This window comes from Carcharhinus amblyrhynchos, chromosome 3 (genome assembly GCF_965287045.1).
Source record: "Carcharhinus amblyrhynchos chromosome 3, sCarAmb.v2.hapA, whole genome shotgun sequence".
Classification (NCBI taxonomy): domain Eukaryota; kingdom Metazoa; phylum Chordata; class Chondrichthyes; order Carcharhiniformes; family Carcharhinidae; genus Carcharhinus; species Carcharhinus amblyrhynchos.
This window is the reverse complement of record NC_137326.1, coordinates 50,748,664-50,772,807: the sequence shown is the minus strand read 5'-3', so window position 1 is coordinate 50,772,807 and position 24,144 is coordinate 50,748,664. Positions and strand designations below refer to the sequence as shown.

General features: G+C 39.7%; 1 protein-coding gene across 7 annotated transcripts in view; it reads right to left on the bottom strand.

The window, feature by feature from the left end:
- Positions 1 to 2,336: 2,336 nt before the first annotated feature.
- Positions 2,337 to 24,144, bottom strand: part of LOC145339411 (protein bassoon-like) — a 553,674-nt gene continuing 531,866 nt past the window's right edge. For 5 of the 7 annotated variants that reach the window (XM_080183908.1, XM_080183915.1, XM_080183882.1 and 2 more), the window contains one exon: positions 2,337 to 7,604. The gene's annotated coding sequence lies outside the window, so the exon portion shown is untranslated. The remainder of the gene's footprint in view (positions 7,605 to 24,144) is intronic. The other 2 variants (XM_080183891.1, XM_080183901.1) reach the window with 2 other exon arrangements.

Here is a 24,144-nt window from a genome sequence, read left to right as displayed (position 1 = left end):
AAATTAGAGACATTTATAGATTAACTGAGTGAACGAAACCGGTAGATGGATTTCCGTGTAGTTAAATGTGAGGCAATCTACTTTGGACCAAAGAAAAACTTAAGACATGATACTGTTTAAATGGTGAAAGTTTGGGGTCCACATGCACAAATCACAACAATGTAATGGTCAGGAACAAAAAATAAAGCTGGAGATTTGTTAAATCTTTGTAATTTAGAGATTGAGAATATAAAGAGGAGAAAGTTTTGCTACAGCTACTGAAATCACTGGCTAGATCACAAATGGAGTTTTGTGTATAGTTCTGGGCACTGCACCTTATAATGTAGATATTGATCTTGAAAGGTGTGCAATGCAGATTCATAAGAATGTTACCAGGACTCCAAGGTTAAATTATGAGAAGAGATTACATAAACTGGCCTTTCATTCCCTGGGAACTTTGAAGGTCAAATGATTTGATTGCATTTTTTAGGATTTTGAAAAGAATCAATAGTGTAGTTAGAAAGAATCATTTTCTGCTGGTGTCTGAGTCTTGAACAAGTGGATGTAACCTTAAACTCAGAGTCAGGAAATGCAAGGGAGAAATTAAGAAACTCTTCTTAACACAAAGAGTGGTACAAGTCTTTCCCCCATAAATGTGCTAACCTAATTAATAATTTAAAATCAAAAATCAATATGTTTTTACTTGACAAAGGTGTTAGGGCATAAGGTAGGTTGGAGTTAAGTTCTCAGTGAATTGTGACTGAATAGCCTACTCCTGTTCCTATGTTTTATGATATGGAGATACCAGCGTTGGACTGGGGTAAACACAGTAAGAATTCTTCCTATGTTTTCATGCCAGGCCTGACAACAATGAATCCATGAAAGACACACTGGACTATTTTCTAAATGGCTCGAGAATAGAAATAGTGGAGGAGCAAAGGGATTTGGAGGACAAGGAACACAAACCATTAAAAGTGAGTACACAGATACAAAAAGTAATAAAATAGGTTAACAGAATATTGATCTTTATCTCAAGGAGGTTGGAATATAAAGTGGAGGAAGTTAAGGTTTCCACTGAATACTCTTGGTCAGACTTCATTCGGAGTATTGCCTTCAGGAACACAACATTCATTTTAAAATGTTTAATAGTCATTCTTTAAATTAATGACACTACTCACATAAAAGAAAACCTGGTAATTTGTCAAAAAAATCCAAAGCGAATTTAATTCCCTCCTCTCCCATAATAAATTGGGACATTAATTACCCACTCTGAGGTAGCAAGTGATAAGTGTGTCTTTTCTGATATTTCTGACATTGCTGTTACTTGGCTGCTAATTAATTATCTTGCAGTGAAAAACTCTTTTCACAGGATTGCTGTTCATGGGAAGTGCATAGGGTTAAAAAGTCAAGTGCTGTCTTGTTAGTGTCTTGATCACTTATCTTGTGGTTCCCTCATGTTTGTGGGTCTTTGAAGCTGAAGTAACTTCCATTAAAGTTTCAGCTTTTGTCTAGTTCACTAGTTGAAAATTCATATTTCATATCCCAAGCTCATTTTTGCCTTGCTTGGCTGCTAACCGTCATTGTAAAAAAACTTGCCAGGAATTCAGTGATCCTTGGTAACTGCCAGTCACTGTTTTTCTGGCTACTGGCTAATGTTCAAAACCTATCATGTGACAGGAAGGGGAGGGGGAGTAAATTTTAATACTGTCCTTAGAAAGTGATCAGTGTATCATTATTAGATCCTTGGCACTTACCAGCTACAGGAAGTGCAGATATAAAGCAAATAATGTTTAAGATATCAATGGGTGAGCAACACAATATTGATGTGCATTGTTCGTTGTTTTGTGTAATTGCCAATTTTTTGGCAGACAAATTATATGGGGTTATTCCACCAAAACAACATGCCTGGTTCTTGTCGAGTTGGCTCCTGCATTGCGAGATTGTTCCAATTTCTATTTCAAATCCTATTTCTGGCAAGACTATAGCTTAATCCAGCTGTTAAGATACAAATACTGCAGAAAGTAACAGCAAATAAAGAGCGGTCAGAGATCGTTGAACCATACAATTTGTAGAGACAATGCTTGCGCTTTAAGTTGCCTAAAGGTGTAGGTGACTGAATTCTTGAAGGCATATGATAGCTATGATTTTTCCATAGTCCCAATAAAGGAAACAAACTGGCGAACATTGTGTAATAGAAAATGTAACGCTAGGTAGAAAAACTAACATAGAAAATGTAGAACTATACAGGTCAGTCATCAACTGTAAAGAAAAATAACAGGTTATAACTTTTGGGGTGTGTTCCTTACATCAGAGTCTGTTATGACTAGAACCCCACTTTGATAATTTTGTTACTTCAAGGTCTTTATTGGTTTCCAATGGAAATGATTTGTTTGGACACCTTTTACACAATCACATTTTACAATATCATGATTATATTCAATACTACGGCCATCACAGAATACAGTGCAGCATACATACATTTACAATGTTCATACATGAATTATTCATTGCACTTATAACAGTGAGTTTTACACTCCTCCTTCCAAATACATGGAAGTCAGGTTCACTTTAGGAAGTCACCCCATTTTCATACACAACATGTAAAAACTCTACACGGATAACAACTGAATACAGTTTCTCAACAGTCTATATGAGCCAGCCACAAACACAAGGTTTTTTTTATTTGCCTTTTTTAAAATTATTTTTTAAACAAGCACAAGTTGGCAGGATTGCTGGTATGTGAGACACCCACACCCAGTGGCTGTTTAGATAATCTGACGAGATTTACACACTGTACAAATATTTACATGAGAGAAACAAATATAATCTTAAGCAGCCCAATCAACTGCATTAAAAATGATCAAACTTGAATAAAGTGAAGGCTGCACTGACTAAAGGCTTATCATCATATACGGAGAATAGGGCTGACATAGGGATTGGATAGGCAAACAAAGCTAAAAGGACAAAGATGATAGTCTACCCTTCCCATTTTTCTGGATATACTTAGAGCCACAATGGGTCAAGCAATACAGGCACTGGAACTGTGGGGAGACACTTCCTGCTCTCAGCTAGAACCGGGGGCATTTATTCGCTGCTGAGTCCAGAATTCAAAACCTACTGCAGCATCTTTACTGTCACCCTAAGATTTGGCTAATTCAGTGGTCCAGAGCTCCAGCAATCCTCTTCCTTAACTAGCTCAGTCACCAGGGGAAGCCTCTTAAATATAATTATTGAGTGTAGTGCACAATGTTGACTTGAATAGGTCCCAAATGCCATTCAACACCCATCTCTTCTAAAATCATTAAGGTGCAGCATAATGTCTCTCCTTAAGAATGTGGTTCATTAGCAAATGAAGACAACAGATATCAGGTAAGATAGTAACCATAACTGTAACACAATATTGTAGTGACTGCGAAATAATTGTCTGAGATTTGTATTAAAACTGTCCTTTTGTGTGGCCTCAGCGACAATTTAATGTGATTTGTACAGTGACTGGTGTAGTGTGGCCTGTATTGTATTCAGTTTCATCTGTTAATGGGGCATTTTGTCAACAGCTCTAAATGCATTTCAATCACATTGTGCCCAATCTACAGCCTTATCTTAAATGCATACTTTTTAACTGTATGTTACATTTGCTCAGTAATGAACCTCAGAGTTATGCTTGAAAGCACAGTGGAATGAATGCTCAAAGATTTCCCCCAGTCTATAAAGAATCTGCTTCAAATAATACTCATTGAGTAAAATCTTTTTAACTTATTCCAATTTAAATTTTGAAACCTGTGTGCTTTAAGTACCATTTAGATACACAGAGCTTTAAAAAAAATCACATTTTAATTCTGTTCTAACCATTAGATGTTCAGCACGTATGTTTTAGTTGCAGGAGCAGAGCATTCCACAGGGACTACAGAGATTAGTTTTATGAAGTCCATGGGACTGGCAGAGAAAATTTCAATGCTGTCACACCAGCTTGCACCACTTGATGGCTATTTTGCTATTCACATAGCTCACTGATGTTCTCTAGTGGCAGCAATCCTGTAGTTCAGCATTAGAGCACCACATGCACCTTTGTAAACTATCTCGAACATTTTGACGGCCAAGTCTGAGAAGAAACATGTCTACAATTTGGTCACTTGTGATAATGAAAATCAGCTCAGCCTTGACTAATAGTCTGTTAATTTGATCTCCACTGGTTATTTGTAAAGCCTTCAATGTGGCAGTGTTTCCCCTTAAGGTGTCCATGTTAAGAAACTAGAACTAATCGAGATCTTGATTTACCACTGTATTGAAAGAGAAATTAACATTTCCTTTTGCGGAAAGTTTGTTTCTTACTGTTGAAGGCATAGAGTTCACTTAATTACTTTTCACTATTTATGTTAAGAACATTTCAAATATGTAATAGTATGAGAAATTAGATTTGAGGTTTTATTTTGAATGCAATTAATGCAAATTTTGATTATTAAATCTTGGGCCTTCCAGTATCTTCAGGAAGCAGGTTGAACGTGAGTCATTCTCCCACTGTGCAAGATAATTATGCGTCTTTGTGGTGGGATGCAGGATAACACCATTTCAAGTGGATAGCATTGTTCTGTTACAGACTGAATCTGTGTTCTTCATTCACAAATACCACACAGCGAGGAAGTAAATCTTTGATTGCACAACCCTGAAAACACCTAAAACCTAAATGCTTTATACTTCTCGTGTAGTAAATCTCTTTTATAGCTTTCAAAATATACACCATCTCTTTTATAGAATTGCAAATAATTTTATGTACATTTTTAATGCTGGATACTCTGAAGTTAAATTTGAGTATTTTACAGAACCATAGCATAAGTCTTAATTTGATATATCTATATATATATATACTGCCAATTAGACTGTAAAAACATCCTTTAATGCTGATACCTTCACAAATAAATGTTAGTGCATCTCCCAAAATGTTAATGTTACCCTGAAGGTTTTTTTCTAATCCTAGGGTATTCATCAAATACATGGTTCATCAAGAACAGCAATGTAAGTTTTCACATTATTTTTCCAGAGTTGATTATCCATGCAGTTACATACATTTGCACATACAAACATACATACATACAGGTTGACATCACAACATATGGAAGGTGCAGATACCTGGCGGATTACATGATTAAAACTGCACACAATGGCGGGGGAGGGAACAGTAGCTGGCAAAGCCAGCCAGCCACCTAGAAAGAGTGATACCTCTTGTGTAACAATATGGGAATTTAAGGTTCCAATTTGGAGCCTTGGGTAGAAGTTAATTGATCAAATTCAATAAACGGCCCCACTTTATTCAAATTCCTTTCCAGGTTTCCACTAATGAAAGGGTAGAACATCAGCTTGATATTCTAAGGCATATGTCAAGTACAATGAGGTGCATTCATTAGGAAGTATCTGAGGGCAGAGGCATCTGAACCTTAGAGGATGACTGAAGATTGACTTGCATTTTGAAGTTGGAAGGACTCTAGATGTTGGAAGTTTGTATAATTTCACTTATTTCCAGATGGAATTTCACAATAACTCAGGTGATATTTCAAAGAGGAAATGAAAAGGATTACAAAAATTGAAGAAAACCTTACTGAAGCTGAATAGTCCGATACATTAATTCCAAAGTACTGCAAGGAGTTGAGAAAAAAAAAATCACAAAATTCTGGATGGTTTGACCTTCAAGGCTTTAAGTTCAAAATCTATGTCCGACCATCCAAAGCACAATGATAAACTATAAATCAATATGCTTGACCTACAATCCATGTCATATCAAACTCCACCTTATCTTTTTTTACATGTATTTAATTTGCTTTTAGTGTGAATAATGGAAAATACTTAAGCACTTCTGCATTTGAGAATTAAGGTCTGGACTGTAATAGCATTAACACAGAGCTAGAAGAGCAGAGTGGATTAAATGTTCGAAGTGTGATGGCATATCCAGTTTAAACAGAAACGTCCTCCTCCCAGACTAGGAAATCCAATAGATATAATGGATTGGGTTCCCCGAGTACAGCTGGAACTTCCTAGGTTGTGGCTTGCCAACAGTGAGTTTGTACAGTAAATTTAGTATGGGCAACATTAACAACCACAATACCAAACTAAATGGAAGGCAAGCACTGAATCAGCAAGTCATGCTCTAACCTGGAGACGAAGACACGCACACTACTAACCCACTGCTTTAACGTGGCGATGCCTTTGGCAACGGATCCCGTCAAAGGTTCAACAACACCTCACTTGACAGGTTACGACAGTTAATGAGTTACAGTTACAAACGCTGCTTCTCGATATCAATAGCATAATCTTAACTTACGCCATATATATATTCAGTATTAAATATTAACACAGTTTTCTTATCATTGCATAGAAAATCTGAATTGGTAATTATTTTCCTTCATCCTATTCTGATGAGTGGAAGCCCAAACAAATTGCACATTACCATAGATCCAGGGCAGAAGCAAGCTTACTCCTCCACAGTTGTGCTCTTGTCAGCCTCCCACTGACCTGTTGTTGCTAAAAGTACCATCCTTCCTTTTCTACCCCATACAAATCCAGTACTGCATAGCGGTGAGGAAAAATGCAGGTCGTGTACAAAAGAAAAAAATCTGTTTGAGGTATACAATAGAAAATTGGAATGATTAAGGCGGTTTCAAAATAGCATATAGAAAAATACCAGGCAAACATCAACGAGAAAACATTATGTGGAGTACACTCACAGCAAATTAAAGGAATGGAATAGCTTGTAATAGCTGCATGGCATGCTTGGCCACAAAATCAGTCCAGGTGTCACCAGTTACATGGTTACTTTTAACACTTCTGGTTCCTATGACCAGTGTTTGTGTTTCACAACCATTGTAGAGTGCTAAATTCTTGGTAAGGGGCTGAGGACTGCTGTCACTCTCTCGAATGCCTCGAGGTCCACAGCACTCTGCACACAAGAGTTGCACTTGCCCATCTCAAAGAATCAGCTGGAAACTGAACAAAAGACAGTGGAATGTTTGGGGAAAATGGAGCTTTTGCTCCCAGCCCTAAAAAAGGTAATAAGTTCACCTCAGGGAATTCTGGTCTATGAATACAGAAAAAACCTATGAAGATCAAAAGCTTGAGTGAGAGAAACTGGACTCTGTGCACGCTCCAGTCTTTCCCTTCAGGGTCCAAGGTAAGAGGGCATTGAACAAACCCAGGCATAAGGAATTCCAAATTCTGCAAACATCATTTGGAGGTAAAATAATCCAAATATTCATCATTAGGCAGAAGGCATCCCCAAACCATCACTGGATATTGTCATGTGACAGCCAATAGATGGAGGTTTCCAATGGCCTAAAAGGCTTCACTTTTAAAATTCCACCAGACTAGCAGAAGATTCAAACTTGGTCAAAATTTGGCTTCCAAAATTTCTTAGTGTGCCCATGTGTAAAAGTATCCTGAGAACCAAGACATCAGATATCCTGAAACGCTGTGTAATTCTTCAGCTAATCTGCAACATGCTTACAGCACAGCCAGCCTTTTGTGTAAACTCTTGACAAGTTACAGCGTTTTCCTTTGGATGCGTTTTCCTCTTCACATTGCATAGACAGACACCGACAAGCTTTGCCTTACATTTTCCACGATGGGACAACCAGAAAATCCTAAGGGGAAACAAAATAGACATTGCATTGAGAGACTAGTTTGAATATCATCAGTTCGATAAGGGAGATATTTAAATATATTACAGTAGTAATAAAATGTAGCTTCTGCCAGCCCAAAGTAAATAGTAAAGTACGATGACCTAATTTAGAATGGCAAATGTGACACAAGATTGCTTCTTCTCACAATGTCTCATGGACCACATTAGGGGAGATTCAGGCATTAATATGGTGCTTGCAATTAATAATACAGAAGTTAGAGAATCTCTGCTGATGAATAGCCATTGATTATCAAAAAGGGACAAGTGGTCATTAATTAAGGATTGTCTAGCAAGCGAGACCAAAGCAGAAACATGTGAATTGAAGGTAATAAACTTTGTTGGAGTGAGGGATGAATTAAAGGAAACTAAGTGAAATGTGGCGTTGGGTGAAGGAAGTTTTAAATGCCCTGATTTAGATAATGCTGTGTCACAATGTGGTCATTACTTAATTTGTACTTCTCACTATGATGTCCTGTCATGTTTTGTGTTACTTAAACACATACGAATTAAAATGGATGAGACTTCAAGGTCCATAACAATCTTTTCAACATTCATAATATCCTAGAAGTTACAACGTAAGACCACTTGGCCCATCACATTTTTCCTGATGCTAGCTTTCCAGCTGGAGCCTTCCAATCAGATGTCAATGCTTTCCTTTTTTATAATCAGTTTCATCAAACACGCAGCCTTTAAATAACATTATACTTGTTGCTTCAATAGCTGCCTGAGTAAAGTTTTCTATATTTTAATACGCCTGTAGGGAAGAACAAAATTAAATTTATTCCTTTGACTTCTGATGATGATCCTAAATTTGTTACCAGGCTTCCATCACCAATTTTCCAACCATTGAACTAATCTTCCAGTATGGCTTTTGTTATTCCTCTTGATTACTGCATTGCTCTCCTGGTTGGTGTCTCATGTTGCATCTTACATAAATTTGAGCTAATTCAAATTCTCTGCTTTCTGTATTTTAATTTTCCCAAGTCATGTTCACCTAGTACCAATTACACTTGCTGAATGACATTGGCTTCCATTCCAGCAAGCCTTCAAATTTAAAATTCTCATCCTTGTTCAAAAGTGCCTGCATTGAGATATTTGCACTCAACTAATTCTGGCTTCTTGTGCACCTCTACTTCAATTGCTCTGTTATTGGCATTGTGTCTTCAGCTGCATTGGTCGGGTAGGTTGGCACTTTAACTGTCATTGTTATTCAAATTCATGCACTTTATCATGGCCAGCTGGATTTCCTGAGACTCAGGAACCCACTACCATGGCCAGGTGAGAAAAATCCACTGTCCACCTCCCTCCTGAAGACCTGGGATCCCTCACCACCAAGGCCTCTAATTTCTGCCCCCCGTCCCAGAATTTCACCACCCTGGGATCAGTATCCACAACCTTATTCGTGCACCCAGAATTGGCATCCACTGCCCTAAGCTGGTCGCAGACTTACCTTGTCAGGCTGCCTCCTTTGGATGGCTTCTTGTCCAGCTAGAAACCAGTCTGTTAATCAGGCTGGCTTCTTGGCAGGTAACCTGTGGGTAACGTCACAGGTGCTATGAAGTTAAAACTCCATCCCACACAGGACACTCACTGATCTATCCATCCTCAATTGCACCCGATAGGTCCAGTTAATGAAAATCCAAACCTGTGCTTCTTTTTGTAAAGTCAGGAAGCTGGTGCCTTCCTGGATATGTACACCTCATATCGCTGTCGATGAAGAGTTAAAATTGTTACCACCTAGTTTACACTATCCCTCCTCATCTGTAAACATCCCCAAGTTAAGACTTCTGTTTTTTTTTCCAATCCCAAAAATAGGATTATCAGTTTGATATTTACAATTCACAATTTGCTTTAGTCTGTCTCTTGCTTATGGACGTTGTGACCATAGTTGTGCCTCACTGGGGGTTTGCAGGAAACTTGTTAGTTTGACACAGACACAGAAACTGGAGTGCCGACTTTCCTGCCTTGATGGCTCAGTAGCAAAATATTGGTGTGCTATTAATCAGGATGAAACTCCATTTGTATTAAACTTCAACTGATAAATATGGTGAATTGTGCTTGATTATACCTATTCAGGCTACACAAACCAAATGGCTTCCAATTTCACAGTACATTAGAGAGAAGATCAGAATCCAACTTTTAAAACATCTACAAACTATTTTGTGCATCACAACATACAGGCTCTCTCATTATACTGTAAGATCTATAAGAATGAGAAGCTGCTGCCTGCTTTAGGAGTCTATAGTGGCCTGAAAATGCATTATCAAATTAAGGAGTAAGCAGGACAGGGTGCTACAGTTCCCATTTATTTATGAAGGGTGAATCCAACCCTTACTGATGGGATGAAAATTTTCTCCATTTGTCAGCTGCAAAATGTAGCTCACAAATAAGTAATTTCATCACCAGTAAACTGATCTTTACACTTGCCAACAGTGCTAATGATGAGTAAATTTACCACTTTTAAAGGTTCACCTCTTATGTTTTGCTGATTGGTCTTTTGTACCTGCCAGTATTCTGCCTCACTGCGTTTTCTAGCTTATCCTAATGTGGCTCATGCAATTGCCACTGTTAAAAGCAGAATTGGTTTTTGAGTATTTTAACCAAACTCCATAGAGTAAAAATACTCCAAAACTTTATTGAAAAGGACTATAAATAAACTCTGCACCTGATAACACAACTAATTCAATCAGTAGTAGTGGGAGAGAAATAGATAAAAGAGCCAGAAATAGGAGCCAAGTTTTTACTAACTTTTTCAAAGAACTCCAATCCTTAGGAAAACAGGACCAGAAGGTGAAAAAGGTATTAAAGAGTGAATGAATGTGATTGAACCCTGACCACAATGAAGCTGACTTGTAGACCTAATTGGCCTTTCTGTTCCTAAGTGAATCCATTTGAATATTAACATTTTCATCATCAAAATTTTTTGTTAGCTTGCTTTTTTAAGCACAGAACAACTTTAATCTTTTTAATTGGGCAATATGAGCAAAAATTGATTATGAATTAACAGTCATAGATTGCATGAGTAGTTTGTTAAATGGCAAGTTTTATTACTTACACCTGTTACACTACTCCTATAATTAAGTGATAATAATGTTCTTAAACACAAGATATGAAGGTGGCAGAGCTTTTAAAACTTTTTTCAAAGGCCTTTTCCATATAGAAATAAAAAACCTAATATGTTACATGCGCTCTTCGAACTTTCTTCCTACACCTTTTCCAAAATCTCAAAGTATTTATTTTTGACCAGATTCTTGGCCATTTCTCCATTCCTTGCTTCTTACTCATTTTCTCATTTGTGTTGAGGAGCGCTTTGATGCATTATTTTGTGAAAGACTATGTATGAATGCAAGCTGTTCATAAGAAGAGATTAATTTGCCATGGGAATTTGCTGTTCATAAAACAGTTTTGGTGGCTGCCCTTGGCCTCACCTTAGCCACATAAATTTGTGGATATGTCAGGGCAGCAGGAGGGTGGAAGGAAGGCGATCCAACAAAATAACAAAAGAACAAAAACAGCCCGGGAAACAGGCCCTTCAGCCCAACGAGCCCGTGCCGCCATTTTAACAATACCAGAACCCCACCGCCCCTCCCCCCCCCCCACCCACCCATGACTCTTATCTATTGTTTTATGGCAATCCACATTGAGGGAAACTAATTTAGGGACAATTTATTACTTCCAATCAGCCTAATAGCACATCTTTGGGGTGTGGGAGGAAACCGGAGCACCCGGAGAAAACCCATGCAAGCACGCGGAGAATGTGCAAACTCCCACAGACACTGGCCCAAATCCATGTGTCTGCACAGCAAACAGTGATAGTCACTGAGCTGTCGTGTTGCCCAGCATCTGGTCCAGTTTAAGCACACACTAACGACATGAAGCACTAGGCCAATCTCGAACATTCAAGAGCAGCCCAAGTATGACCCATCGCGTGTATGCCCCTCGTTGGACAACAAGGCGGACTGACTTAAAACCTGTGAATTAAAAGAGAAAAAACATTATTATCCAGGAGATTTACAGCCCCCCACCTCCAATGTTCAGAGGAACTTGTGCAGCATGTTATCCGAATGCACTGGATTATCTCTTTTTTCATGTCCCCCCCCCCAACAGGAAATTGTGTGGCATGGGGCAGGAGGTGAATGGTGCACAAGGGCAGTAGCAAATGCAGGGGCTGATGCAGAAAATACTCTCTTCCTGTCTTCTTTCATGTTTTCCTTTAATGTGAACTTCAAAAATTGAGAAACTGAGAGTGCCCACTTAATACTGGAGCTCCAGGACCCTGCAGCAGCAGCCCCCCCCGAACCTTCATCAGAACTGTGTAATGCATAACAATGATGTGGGCATTGCTGCAGGTGCCTGTGGAGTTTGTATAATCTCCACAGAGTTCAGAGGTTTTGAAGATCTTTCCATCAATACTGTGCAAAGGCAACAAGTGAACTCCTCCATGCCTATCAGCTATCCAGGTTTGCTAGCAGACGCTCCAAGAACTGGAACAAATGTCTGTGCCTGGAAGCTGTGTTTGTTTAAAAACTGGGCTCATTAGGTCCTGTGCCCTCAGTTCAACAGTAAAGACAAACAAGAATGGGTCTTTCAGGCAGTTTGCTACCTGAACGAATGAACCCCCCACCAAATCCCTCCAACAACCCACTAAATTCTCAAGGCCGATGTATTACTACTAGCAAGGTTAGGAATAGTTAACAAGGTTAGGAAGAGTTGAGGTTCATTGGTAAAGGTGCTGACCATTGGACTCTAGTTCGGGTCCTTGATTTTTCTACAGAAAGAATGTAGGTTATAACGTTGTTATCAGCCAACCTCGAACGATAGCTTAAAGCACAAAAAGTGCATGGTGGTCAATTTTATTATTTGGTGGCACAGAGTAAGTGGGAAATCATATGAGAAGGAAGTGTTTTGGAAAGGAACTTTAAGCCTAAACTGCGAAGAGGACTCTTATTTCAACAACTGATATTTATATAGCTTTTTGATTTAGTAAAACATCTTAAGATGCTTCACAGGAGCATTAGCAAACAAAACAAGGGGAACAGAAACCATTGTAGGTGATTCTTTGAATAGATAAAAGTGGAACCAGGTGACTGTAGTCGAAAGAGAAAGTGGCTCTCATGGATTAGATGAGTTCAGGAGAATATGAGGAGAGATGGATAAGAAACAAGAGAAAGATGCAAGCTCAAGGTTGAGGTGAGGAGAATCCTTAAAGGCTTGGCCTTGTGAGTTAGGAGAAATTACAGTGATACCTGAATGATGGTAACAGAGTATACATACCAGATGACCCTGGGACAGTGAGCAGCTTTGGAGGATGACAGTAGGATTCGAAAGCCTCATGTGATCCATTCAGACTTGGCAGTGAATGGCCAACCTGCCATATCCATTCAAATCTCACCTTGGACTTAAGAGATATAGGGGAACAACCCAGATGAGCGATAGTAATACTTCTAATGGGGAGTAGGACATCAAAGTATAGATGAAGTTGTGGTGAACTAGATTAGTAGATTATAGTGAATGGATGGCCAAAGGGTAGACATTTGGGGTTTAAGGTTAAAATTTTAAATAAATTGGGAGGAAGTTCTTTCCAGGATGGACACAAATGGAAGGAGGGCTGGAAGAGGGAGTGATACAGGAAATGAAGTGATCAGAAATGGTCTTACGATTTCACTATGACTAATTCTGGTGCAGCACATAGGGGACTGTTCACATGAGCCCTGTTCTCTTCTGTTCTGTGCAGCTTCCATCTGCAAAATAAGAAGCTGAAGCAAGAAACTAAAATTGCCAGGAAAGCATACCCAATTTTAATAGCACAGTTCATCGTAGCTTCACACGTTTGAAATGGAGGTTTGTTTTGATGAATCATTTGAAGATATGTTTGTTTGAAGGAACATGTACAAATGCAAGGTGCAGTTGCAAAGTACCAATAATGAGAGCAGAAGAAAATTTATGGGCCCTATGTACTTCGGATAGCTAATTAGTATGTCACGGTGGGTGAATGTAACTCAGCTTGCTGAGGTTTGGATAAATCTTCTTAACTAGACATCTGGAGTGTCAGATTCACTGCTAAAATGCATTATCACTGTGCCCTCATTGTGCGTTGCCGGTCTGTGTAGTCAATAGTGTCAAGGTGCCACAATGATGTTCTCCTCCTGCACATTGGCTCTCTCGGTTACTGAAGCAGCACTTCTGGTTCAGCTCCTGTCGAATACATTCTTTTCTCTCCTGCAACAAATTCAAGTTCAAAGCTTTCTTCAGCTGTTCCTGTCAGAAAATGATCCTTCCATCCATAGAATCCTTACAGTGCAGAAAAAGGCCATCCGACCTATCGAGTTTGCACCGACTCTCCGAAACAGCATCTCACTCCATCCCCATAACCCTATGCATTTACCATGGCTAATCCATTTAGCCTCTACATGTCTTTGGACTAAGAGCACCTGGAGGAAACCCATACAAACACAGGAGAATATGCCAAACTCACACAGTCACCCAAGGCCAGAATTGAACCCAGATCCCTGCTGCTGTGAGGCAGCAGGGAAAGTAATAGTGCCACCATATGCCTTCCTTTAATCTGATGCTGCAGGACTTTAATCCTGTGACACCACTAGATTCCACACCCCTCAAACTGGGAGTACACGACTGGAAGTTGCATACAAAAGTTTACCAAAATTTTTACAATGAGACTAATCCTGTACTCATTCAATCAGCTAGGTGTTATTCCTGCTAATGCTGTCTCTGGTCATGCGCTAACCCATAATAAAATATGGCTCAATTGTTCTTGTAGGATATAACTGCTGGAGGCAGCATATTGGTAATCCTCATGTAGCAATATTTTGAGAAAATGTATAAAAAGGACAAAATTAGCAGCAAGTTACTCCTGTCAATCTTAGATGACAAAATTCAGGAAATCAATTGTCAACGTGCCAGTGAAAATGCCCCTAAAATCTTGGAAGTCACTATAGTCCACACAAATACTTTGGTAACATGTTTCATAAGGAACATTTACCATGTTTGATAAAGGGGAGGATGCAAAGAATCTGCTGTTTCCCAAAGATAACGCAAGTGCTGGGGTGGTTTATTTTCCTCCAGCAGATGGGAGACATTACAAATACATTAGATTTTAAAATTTAATTCTTCCATTTATTACAAGAAAGTCAATGCAAAAGGTTAGAACACCTTCAAAATTATTGATACACCCTAGGTCACACGTGTCACACTATACGCAAAATCTGCTTTGCCCCTTAGCCATTCTCTGTGCGTTTAAATAGCCATGGAAAGTAACAGGTCAACAATGCTGTGACCAATGTCTTTGCTTGGAGGTTAACAGGTGCTTTATACTCATCTAATCAGCGGAGGGCCACCAGGATGCAACATACGGGGAAGCTCTAGAAATGGTAAACAGCATTGAAATAAAGAGCAATTCAGAAATAGGAGGTGATCAGATGTTGGGGAGAGGTGGGGGATGGGTGTGGAAATATGAAGCAGACCTAGGTGGGCTTATCATGCTTGTACATAAATGCCCAGAGTGTGATAAATTGGGGAGTTGCAGACACAAGTAGTAATATGGGATTATGATGGCAATAATGGAGGCTTGGTTCAAAGAAGGGAAGAAATGGAAATTAATATTTTTGGCCACCATGCATTCAGAAAAGATACAAAATAAAAAAGGAGGGGACATTTGCACCGATCAGAGATGCTACTATACTAGCAGAAGACAATTACTTACTAGGGAGTTCAAAGAAATAATTTATTTGGTTACAACTGAGGAACAAGAGGGGAGTTATGATACTTCTGCTTGATTATAAGCCACCAAATCATGGTAAACAGATTGAGGGATCAATATGCAAGAAGATTGCAGAAAGATGCAAGTATGTTATAGCAGTGATAACGAAGACTTTAACTATCTTAATACATAATGAAGAAAATAACAGGGCAAAGAGGGAAAAAATTCGTGAAACACGTTGAAGCGATCTTTCTCTATCGATTTGTTTCCAGACCAATGAGGAAAGAAGCAGTGCTGGAATTAGTTCTGGAGAATTAAGCAGAATAATTGGAACATGTTTTAGTTCTGAAAGGGTGGCAAGGAAAGCGATAGGGAGGCATGTTTTAGTAGGACAGCATTTAGTAATCATAGAAACATAGAAAACAGAAGAAGGCCATTCAGCCCTTCGAGTCTGCTCCGCCATTCATGACCATCAAATTCAATATCCTGATCCTGCTGCTTCCTCCCCATATCCCTCAAGTCCCAAGAGGTTTATTTAATTTCCTCTTGATATCACACAATGTTTTGGCCTCAACTACTTTCTGTGGTAGTGAATTCCACAGATTTACCACTCTCTGGGTGAATAAATTTCTACTCACCTCAGTCCTACATTTACCCCCTATCCTCAAACTATGACCCCTAGTTCTGGACTCCCTTACCATCGAGAACATTCTTCCTATGAGATCCTCTCTCTCTCTTCTAAACTCCAATGAATACACTCCTAATCGATTTAGCCTCTCCTCATATGAGACCTGCCATCCCAGGAATCAGCCAGGTAAATCTTTGCTGCACTCACTCTATAGCAAAGACATCCTTCCTCACCAAAGGATAAGGTCACCAAAACTGCACACAATACTCCAGACGTGGCCTCACCAATGCCCTATACACCCATTCAAATAATCTCCCTATTACTGTTATCAAAGTGGATAATCTCACATTTATCCACATTATACTTCATCAGCCATACATATGCCCACTCAGCTTGTGCAAATCATTTTGAAGCATCTCTACAATCTGCACCCAACTTTGTATCGCTTGTAAATTTAGAGATGATACATTTAGTTCCCCCTCCCAATTCATTAACATATAACGTAAACAGTTGGGGTCCTAGAAAAGATCCCTGAGGTACCTCACTAGTCACTGTCTGCCAATCGGAAAAAGACCCACTTATACCAACTCTTTGCTTCCTATCTGCTAATCAACTTTCTATCCATGTGCTTTAACTTTACATAGTGGTCTGTTATGTGAGATCTTGTCAAAAGCCTCCTGAAAGTCTAAATAAACCACATCTATCGGTTATCCTTGGTCATCTCCACCAATTACATTCTCAAAGAATTCCTCTTCGTAAATCCATGCTGAATTTGTCTGATTATACCACTACGTTCCAAATGCTGAGCTATGAAATCATTGATAATGGACTCTAGCAACTTCTCCAGTACTAACGTTAAGTTCGCTGGTCTATAGTTCCCTGTTTTCTCTCTGCCTCCCTTTTGAATAGCCAGTTTACGTTACCCACTGTCCAATCTGTAACAACCAGTCCAGAGACTGAAGAATTTTGGAAAATGACCACCAATGGATCTACTAATTCTAGACCACTTCCTTAAGTACTCTGGGAAGAAGATTACTAGGCTCTGGAGATTTATCTGCCTTCACCCATCAATTTCCCCAAAACCATTTGTCTACTGACACTGATAATTGTTACAATATCAATCACTGGGTTTAGAGTAGTTCATGGAAAACAGAACACAATGTGAACACACTTAACTGGAGGATGGCTAATTTCAAAAGAGTGGCTTTCAACATAACAGAACTATATGTCTACTTCATGCAACAGTGCATTTTTATTTATGTTCAGTCTGGATTACTCCCATCTACCTCATTTGTGCAATTATATTAAAAAGCCAGTCAACAGGCAAGTCCAATTAAGGTAGCATACTCATAAAAAAGATATTATTAACGTAATAATCCTTTGCAGAGGCCCAGACATTGGCTTCCTGAGAGAATCTTCAGCAAAACTTCGTTTATTTGGGGAGGCGGAGCCTCTTAAAATACTGTTGTCCTGCTTTTCTCATAATCGTAATGTCTAAGTCAAGATTATACATTTCATTCAATTTATGTCATCACATTGCACTGAAATAAGAAAGAAAATTACTGAGCACTTTTTCAGGATGTCAATGCAGCTTCAAGGACAACCATTTATTGCACCCTTAAAAAACTGATCAAAGTGGTGAATTGCAAACATATAGCCCATTCCAATGCACTTTTGTAACTTTGAAATCTTACCAAATAAATAAATCACCAATACTTATTGCAAGGTCCCCATATGCAGATTGCAGGATTAGCGCTGGTAGTCAGCTCTTTCATACCTGACTTTAATTCTGAACAAAGGTTTGTCTCATAACAGGTCTTCCTTGCAGATTTCAGTCATCAATGATCATAGAATAACAGAATCATAGAACACTACAGTGCAGAAAGAGGCCCTTCGGCCCATCAAGTCTGCGCCGACCACAATCCCACCCAGGCCCTACCCCCATATCCCTACATATTTTACCCACTAATCCCTCTAACCTAAGCATCTCAGGACACTAAGGGACAATTTTTAACATGGCCAATCAACCTAACCCACACATCTTTGGACGGTGGGAGGAAACCCACACAGACACAAGGAGAATGTGCAAACTCCACACAGCCAGTGACCCAAGCCAGGAATTTCTAACTAGCAATGCTTGCCTTCACATTCTGTTCCATGCAATTTGTTGGCAATCACTTTACTGAACAGACACAGCTGTCTTAATCACCAAGTTCTAACAGTCATCCAAAAAGCAAGAGACAGTTTTGCCTCTTGTTCTGGACTCATAAAAGTAAAGTAAAGTCACCATTGGCCCAGGTGACCATAGGCTGCTCGCTCCTTTGAGAAGAAGAGCTGACTGGTGGTGATTTGAGCTGAAGATCACCACACCTCAGGTGAGGTGCAAGGTTGAGAAGGTGGGTCTTCAGGAATAAGCTCAGCCAGTATGGTTGCACTGCTGGCATCACTGCACTGTTGGCATCGCTCTGCATCACAGCCACCCAGTCAACTGAGCTAACCGACCATACTGGGGTGTGATTATACTGAAACCTGCTAGTGGGCTATTCAACAGTGAGTGAAAAAGATGGGAAGTGACAGCACATTGCAGTTGAGCGTTATCCAATTCACATATGCACTTTCCAGCAGAAGCACTTGAATCGCATTCAGGAGATAGAGTTCCAGGCAATTGAATAGAGTTCTCAATGCTTCCCTTGCTAAAATCAATAGCTTTAGCTAGGAATCGAACAAGAGAGTTTTTTGGTCTGTGTGAGGCCATTGATGAGGCAAAGTGGAGTGGGTAGGGATAAGATTATATAGTTTTCTTTATCACAGAGATTGTGTAGGTTATAGTCTTGCGAGTTCTTAACTTCACAACATTGATTTAATCTGCCTGGCCTTTGTGATAAAGAAATTCATTCTCATATCCTTTTTTAGTGATGATGATTGCTGAAAAAATGTGTTCATGGGAATGAATCACTTTAATTAATTCAGAATGCAAACTTTCAGGAAGAGAGATTCTTTCTTCCTCTGCTTCAACTCAGCACCTGTCAGTGACATCATCAGTGTTTTTCTCACCCTCTAACAGCTGAGATTTTCAATTTGGAAATGTGGAGAGTGGGTGGGATCAATGCTGCTTGGATCCAAACTGAGTCATTTTCAATTCAACACCTTCACCCACCAGCTCCTACCCTGATAAACAGTTTTTATACTGGCAGATGATGTGACGGAGAGCAAGGGCGATGCTTGCTAACAGGCTCAACAGCGTTATAAATCTTATCGTGATTCACCCTTTCTGAGGTGTTATTTCTGGTTCACCATGGAGAGAAAAGGCATCTGTGGTTTTCACCTGATGAGGTGAGCACCAAGGAACCGTTGCCAATTATTTATCCAATTTATTTTAATTTTCATTAGCGTGGTAACAGAAAGCTATTTTTCTGCCAAAGATTCTTGACAGGATACAGCAATGAAAATGAAGCAGTAGAGATTCAATCTGCAAAGTCAAAACATGCAATTTTTTGCTGAAAATGAAAGAAGTTTTCTGGGTTGGCTGCACGTCCATAGAGTTAAGATCCACATAACTTGGAACCAGATTCATATTCATCTATCCTGCAACTTTCTGCTTTCATTGGTTTGTGACTAGTGAGGGACATTTCAATGTTGGTTCCTGTGGTCTATTGTCCTTCTTCATTGTTCTCACAAACACACACATTACAATTTTAACATGGTTGATTGTACTATTCTGCTTGAACTCCATCTCTCCTTCCCTCCTTAAAATTCAGTTACTTGAGCAAGGTTCTGATCACCTCTCCATTCCTTAATACTTTTTGTTTAGCACTGATTTTCCTTTCGGTCCTGTGAACAGCCTTAGGGTATTTTAACACATTAACACTGCTATATAAATTCAATAGATATCTATTGCTGTAAAATTCTTTTCATTGTATCAGTGATAGATAATGACCCATGGAATTGAGTTATATTAATAAAAAATAAATTTTTCAGGTTAGTTAAATGAGTAAAGATAGGCGGAGGCTTGTCTTGGACAAAAACGCTGATACGGAGCATTTTGGTGCTGTATATCCTATTTTGTTTTATGTAATCCTTTCAAAAATTTTTCCTTCTACCTGCTGCATGGTGGCTGGGTTACAGATGGAGAATTCAAAGACCTGGCAGGGCAATATTATAGGTACAGAGCTTAGGTATCTTCATATGATTCTTGCATTTCTTTCATTTCCCATAAATTAACTCAGCACCCAACCTGTCAAATGCAATTTTCACCATAATCCCATGAACTCACTGTACGTACTGCAACACTTCTGATACAGAGGACGCCACCAACATATAACAGCTAAGTCATAAAATAGACTTTCTCTCAGCTGCCTGTACCATTCTTCTTTTAACCACGGTTTGCAGATATAGGACGTGACTGGTATGACCCCTAATATGTGGTGCCTTCCTTTAAAACAGCATCATTCCAATCATGTCATTATTACTGGGAATGACTTTCATAGAATCCCTACACTGCAAAAGAAGGCCATTCAGCCCATCAAATCTGCACTGACAACAATCCCACCTAGGCCCTATCACTGTAACCCCTCGTATTTACCCCGCTAATCCCTCTAATCTAGCCATCCGAGTACACCAAGGGGCAATTTAGCACCTCACCCACACATTTCTGGACTGTGAGTGGAAACCAGAGCACCTGGAGGAAACCCATGCAGATACAGGGAGAACATACAAATTCCACACAGACAGTGACCGAAGCCAGGAATTGAACCCAAGTCCCTGAAGATGTGAGGTAGCAGTGCTAACCACTGTGCCAATCCCTTGGCACTGCTCACTGGGCATGGGCAGGGCCAACCAGTTGGTTGTGGTGGTGGGGGCCTGCTACCACTGTGGATTAGTGATTAATGGGGAATGGAGGGGGCACATCGATGGGGGATGGAGAGGGCCAACTGGAGCTGGTCAATCTGAGTAGGAGGTTGGGGAGTCATGGGATCGATCTGTCCAGGTGGGTGGGAGGATAACAGGTAGGCTGCAGGCCACCGCAGATACTGGGGATGGGGCTGGCTGAGAGCAATAGAGGCTGAATGACAGGCCTTTGCTGCTGGAGCCCTGCACATGTGCAATGGCACCCTCTGCTGCTCTCAGCCAGGTTTTGGGCAATTTAAGCCCCACACCTGTTCCCCTGCAGGCAAGAAACCATTTTTGAGGGGTTTTTTTTAGTCTCAGTGCATGAGACAGCAGGTGTGGACCCACTCAAAAAACAGATCAGAAGGTCTCGGTTTTCTGCTGGACTTTGAATTTTTTTGTAAGATCACCCCCTTTGTCATTTCTGGGAAAATTCTGCCAAATGTGTCAAAAAACCTGCTGATTAATTGCTTCATGTCTGAAGACATTAGGATTATTTCCACCAGGGACACACTAGCATCAGCGTCTTATGAGAGATGCCTCATTAAGAGATACCTTATTAAGAATATAGCCTCTGAGTTGAATATCTGAAAAAGGAGCATCTTGGGATATCATATTGTCAACATAAAAGCAAATACTGTGGATGCTGGAATCCGAAACCAAAAGAGAAAATGCTGGAAAATCTCAGCAGATCTGAGACCTGTCTTTTCCCGACTCTACTTCATCCTGATAGAGGTTCACAAGGGAAGCTGTGCAGTTCTCTGACCACCGGGATCGGAAACAGCGTCTGATGAGGTGGATCAAAACTCGTAGCAGCAATGCACCCAACATTGCCACTGCTGGCAAGATTCAGACTAAAGTTCAAATGGAGTGCTTTAATTAGAAGTTAGTTACACAGTTAGTTACCATTATATATTACAGCAGTGTTATTATAGCACAGCATGTTAGGAGTAATATTTCTGAAATAGGAAAAGCCCGATAAACATGAGGGAGAAAAATAAAAGTTAAGGTGATGGGATTAAACAAAGAAGACAAGAGGAAGTTTGTGCAGAGGATAAACAGCATAGACCTGATGGGCCAAGTGGCATGTTCCTACGCTGCAAAAGGAACATCCTATTAGGCATTGATGCAGTTATCAGCCAACGTGGTTAGTTTTTGGTTCCAGGCAATTGCATGATGCAGAAGCACAAAACATCGAGTGGGTTTCTTCACAAGAAGAGAAGCAATGTGGAAAGTTTCCAGAGATCATGCTGAATCATCTCCGAATGGTGGATACACAACAGCATTGGTGGAGATCTGTTGCTGGATTGCCTGTGCATTTGTTCGGATAGGGGTGATAAAAAGATTCCTGATCTTGATTCGCTTTTGTGCTCTTGCTAGGGGAGATATGAATCTGACTCTAAGATGCAATGAACTATCCTGATGCTTCAGCACAAAAATCATACTAGCTTCTGCAGCATTGTTAATACTATCCCAGTCAGCACAGATTTGACTGGGGTGGGGGGGTAGAGAGGGAGGACAATCTTTGTAGAAACTAGAAGAAACTTTTTTTTTTGTTTGCCCACAGGATGTGGGTGAAACTGAAAAAGGCAAATTTATTGAGTAGCCAACCCTAAGAATGTGGTGTTGGGCTGCCTTCTAGTGACTGAGCCCTTAGAAGGATTTAAAGGTGAAGCATATAGTATAGGACTAGGGCCAGATCAGGTAGATACAGCAGATTCTTTTCAGTGATGGCCTTGGCTTAAATATTTGATTTTTACCATATTCAAGCAGGTTCTTTTCCTTTGTCCCAAAAGTCATTGTGTTGATGCTGAGCCTTTAAGATATGTATTTTTATCCTTTAAGGAGTATGTTTGAAAGTCAGCAGCCATTTAAATGGTGCTGATTTGTCTGGGTACCAGGCAGCTCAGATGTTGAGAATGTAGGATACTGACTGATTTTAGCTCGGGATGTGTTTGTTTAAACAGAGTTAACACATTTTTGTTTACTTTAGGTTGCTCTGGGATTTCAGAGTCAGGTTTTGATTAGGCTGGTTGACAGAGCTAAGTTTCCAGGAAAGACGGAGTTTAGTTTCTTTTTTAAAGTAAGAGCAGTTGCGGATCATACTGTTTAAAAGAGACAGCTCTCTCTCTCTCTGAAAAGATCTCTCTCTATCCAGAGGTGTATAAAAAGCTCAAGAACTCTTAACAAGTACAAGCACGTAAGTCTGAGTTGTTTGCGAATGGATTTTGAAGAGGAGTTTAAGTTTATAACAGGACTATTGCTTGAATTCGAACTCATAGGAATAGGTCAGCAGTTAAGAACTATATTTTGTCTTCTTCAAGACTGTTCAGTTGCTAAATGTTAAGCTAATTCACTTGTAGTTAAACTGTGTTGTTAAAATAAAGTTTGTTTTGTTTAAAGCTCCCTAGTTTGTCAGTAGAATCATGCCTGGAGTGAAACAATCATATCCTCACATTAAAACCTCAGCAGCAAATAGCTGGGGTCTAGTCTAACTTCATAATATACTTTGGGTTTCTGATCTTGTACCCTAACATCACTTCCACTTATCCCCATCAACTGGAATCCCTGTCATTTCTAATCCACCGTATCATAAGATTTTTGAAGTGCTTAATTGGGAAACAGCTGGTCAGAATATGTAATCTTATGGGTGATCTCAGAATTTATAGTAGAGTACAATAGTGTTATGGTTATGGTATTTGCTTAGAAGTAATGACTTCAAATTTTACCTTGGCAAGTTGTGTAATTGAACTTGGTAGATTTCTGAGAATGTGAAGAATGACTTGTGAATTGGTCCACTTCCCCTCCCATTCAGAGTAACCCAGATTTTCCGCCAGATCTTATGGACCACGGGCTTAATATTTGGAAGATTAGGGGACTCATTACATTGGGTGACACTTTATGGTGCCTCTTTGTTATATTTAGAGTAACTATGTTGACAATATGAGAAAATGCTGGGAAATCTCAAAGTCTGGCAGCATCTATAAGGCGAGAAAAGAGCTGACGTTTTGAGTCCAGATGACCCTTTGTCAAAGCTAAAAGGCATAGAAAGCGGGAGATGTTTATATTGCAGGGTGAGGGAATGAAAGATGAGTCATAGTCACAGAAACAAACGGAGAAGTTGCTAATAGGCTGCTAATACCATAGACAGTATAAAAGGTGTGAATGGCCAAATGGCCAAGAAGCTGAAATCAGATTGTAAATTGTGATGAAGATATGGGTGGGAGAGAAGTAAAATTGAGATAAAGGGGGAAGAGGGAGAAAAGGTAA